We start from the raw sequence: 3,975 nt of genomic DNA, 5'->3' as shown, positions 1-3,975 counted from the left end.
TGAAGTCTCACTGTAGGTCTTATAAAAACCGAAACACTACCCTAACTTGTCAGCATTCCCATAGTTGTGCCAGATGTTCCAAATTCTCAGCAGAAACATTCTTCTATTTTTCTAGAATTGGCCTCATATCTAATCTTAGAAAACATTTTACTGCCCACTATAGGCCTTATTTTTTTAAATAAGAGTGAGAGAGCCAGAGAGAAAGAGTCTCAGTATGTGGAACATTTGTAGCTGCTCTGACAACCACATATCCACACCCTTCCTCTGACATTCATTTAGGGACATACCTCTTCCTGACTCTGTCTTGTGGGCTAGATGAGACATGCTTCCCAACATCATGAGTAAAGTACAAAACTTAGCCCAAAGCCAACCCAGGCACTGCTCTTGGGCAAGCACATAACATAAACCAGTTCAGGAGCACATTTCAGGCGTTGTACTAAGAACAGTGAGATAAAACCCTCTCATTCTGTTTCACTTGTTTTGAAACTAGACATCTTGGCCTGTGACTTGTCATCTTGTCACAGCAAAGAGAAGGTATGCCTGTGAATAGACTGACCATACAAAAACTATGATGAGAGATGGACAAAGGAGAAATAGACCTTGTTCATAGTTTAAGCCCCAGATTCCAGGCCAGTTTTGTCTTGCAAGTCTTACATTTGATCCATGGGAAATATCCTTAATATCATTTGCCCAACAAATGCTGGAAAGAGAAGCCAGCCGACACAACCACCTCTTTGTCATTCCTGTGGTCACAGCAGCTAGCAGGCTGGTCTCTGCTTCTTAGATTTTCTATGTAATCAACAGATACCAGTCAGCTATGTTCCCTTAACCACAAGGACATATCAAGTTCTCTGGACATCTGCTAAATCTTTCTCTTGATTTGTGATGAAGAAAAAAGCACTCTCTTAAACCACCTCTTTGAATCAAAGAAAACCTCATAAATCTTGAGACCATCTCTGCTCTCACTACCCTGTTCTGACCCTTATGAGTATTTAGGGTTCCAGAATGACATAATGAGTTATCAGTTTATACTTTTGGGTATTCTACTTTAGACCTACCTTTTCCTCCCAAATGCATCACTAATTGTATCTTTAGCTTTTGGCAGTAACTTCAATTTTAACATTCTGTTATACATGTGAACCTATTCTATCACATGTTTTTCAAAGGAAATGTTGAAAACTGCTTCCACATTTTCACGTGTTCTACAGAGTTGAAAATGAAAAACATTACCATGGGATAATCCTAGGTAAGAACCATGCTGATGTTTTTATTATATGAGGAACTTTGAAGAGTTTAGAGGAAAACAATCATGTTGATTAAGATGTATAAAAATTAAGGATCTAGGAATTACAATATTTTAAAAGTAGATATCTAATTATAGTCCTTTCAAAGAAGAAGTATACCCTCAGGGGATGGTATTAGACCATTTCTTCCAAACTCATAACAAGTTTGACTTGGCTATAAAAGAACAGATGAACCTAAATCTTAGCAGAAAAAAATTATTTAATATTTTGATGGGCTAAAAATAAAGGTCATGGGTTCTTCTTTGGAGTTATTTTAGAATGTTTTAAAATATAAGAGTTTTTCTTTAAAGTAGTTTAGCAGAATTTTTGCTCTGAAATGGGATGTGACCTCTTTAACACACTGTGACCTTTTTGAACATTTGACCACTGTGATTCTCACTCTGGTCTCTGTCCTTCTCTTACTGGTGCCCTTTGCCCCGATCCATCTTTTATCCCATGTACCTCCTCAATACCCTATGAAAGGTATTTCCAGGAGACAGTTGGTAGTTGGCTTCTGACTACAGTTTAGAACCAGAATAAGAAGTGAGGACAAATTCTCAAGCCATAACTGAAACACAGCTGTCTGCCTGGATTGGCAGCTTTGAAAAATATTAAGCTGTTTTCTCATCTGTGCCACCCAGAGAATTTCATTCTAAAGTCTGGAATGGATTTTAATATCCTATACAATTCTGTAGTAAAAGAGGAAGCTTTCAAAGAATTTGAGAGTCTACCAGTTTCTGGAATGTTTTACTGGCTGTAAGTTATAATTGAAATGATCTACTTGCTATTCAGTTTAATATGTTAAGAGAGATTTTTAAATGGGCTGCCACAGATTTTGCAGTGCTGTCTAGAATAATATAAAAACTGTTCAACATTGTGGGAGACAAAAGATAAGGTCAGAGGAAACTAGCTCAAAAAACTTATTAAAAATTTTAATAGATACTGTATGCTTTTGTCACACATATTTCTCCCATCCTTGAATTCTAGTGTCTATTACCTCTACATATGAGATTTCTAAGCATGGTTAATGGATTCTGATATGTGTGGATACGAGATAGATAGATAGATAGATAGATAGATAGATAGATAGATAGATAATAGATGATAGATAGATAGATAATCATATATATGAGCTGCTGGCACATGAGACAAATCATATCTCTAAACCTCAGTGAAGAACAAAAACCTATTTTTGGAGAACGGAATTGATATTTGCATATAGATGGATACCTATACCTCAAACTCCCCTCTTCGTGCTCCCTTTATCATCCTGAGCCCCAGCAGCAAAAGTATGCCCAGCACCACAGACATTTTTTTCTAATCTTAGGAATTTTGGCCTATTCTACATGTTAAAATACAGAAAATAAGGCATAGTATGAGTTCCCAGTTGAAAACCTCTATAGGTAGGGAAATTCAGAACTCACCATCATCTTCAGGAGCGCCTAACAGGTCATACAGACAGACCATTTAAGAAAACTATGGGCAGACAGTAACTGAGAAGATGAAACAATTCAATCTGATATTTCTGCAAGATCTACTTCTAAAGGCTAAGGCATCCTCCCATCAAATCAAGTTGAAAAGAAAAGAGGCTTATTTTTATCATCTTTTTTCAGTAAGTTTAGTTCCTATAGCCACAGACATCTTAGCTTGTTAGCCAGCTGGTCTGGATAACAATGGCTCTGGGGAGACAACAATATAGACCTACATTTCTCCATCCCTATTTGCAAAACACAGCCATATTAGCTCTAGAAATTGTCTCTGAGGGAGATTCTTTTCCCAGAGAGAACAGCAGTCGACTCTCTGATTATCAGCATCCTTAAGTAAAGACTTAGACTTTTCTTATTTCTGCAATACCACATTCCCTAGGTGAGCAATAACGTTGCTGTAGAATTCCCCCTCAGCCTGAGAAAAAGAAAAACCCTGTACCCGATCAAACAGCTCAGGTGATCTTTCAGCAATACTTCAGAATCCCAAGGTTCTTTTCTGGACCTCGTTTGCCTTGTCTAGACACAGGTGTTTCCTTGGTTTTTCCTGTTTGTCCGCCCTGTGGTTCTGTTCCCTAACCTAACCATACACATTGTGCTGTACACATCTTCACAATCCCATCTCCTCCATTTCACTTTTCCAGTCCTAGCCACAGAACCATGCTTCAGCACCCTCAGGACATCCTTCTGGTTTGTTATCCCAAAAGCCATATAACATCTTTGCCTTCATAATTTAACTAACTTCTCTGTTTCAGCTTAACCTGAATTGAAAACCAAACAATAAAACTATAAAACACTGAATTCATCAAAGTTATGTCTCATTTTAAAAGCACAATGCTGTCTGTCCCGCTGACTTCCAAAGCTATAGTTCAATTTCTCTCCTTTTCTTGTCAAATATAATCATACATTATAGACATCATCTCTCTTGCTGTCACCAAATCCCTTCTTAAAACACTGAGGTTTGATGTGTTCTACCTGCATGCTCCTAAAATATTTCCCTTAAAGATCTCTAAAAATTAAATCTGAAGCCTTTTTCCATGTTCACTATTCTTTTTTTTTTTCTTCAGCTTTTGGCACAATTAATGATTTCCTCCCTTACTCCCTTTTGAATTCTGTGATACTACAGTCCAGGTGTACATGTCTGTTACTGATCCTTTTCCATCATCTTTACTCTTTAGTTTTCACCTCATAGATTTTTTTTTTTTTTT

This window comes from Octodon degus, unplaced genomic scaffold (assembly GCF_000260255.1).
Source record: "Octodon degus isolate 3935 unplaced genomic scaffold, OctDeg1.0 scaffold00262, whole genome shotgun sequence".
In the NCBI taxonomy this organism is placed as follows: Eukaryota; Metazoa; Chordata; class Mammalia; order Rodentia; family Octodontidae; genus Octodon; species Octodon degus.
This window is presented reverse-complemented; position numbering follows the sequence as displayed.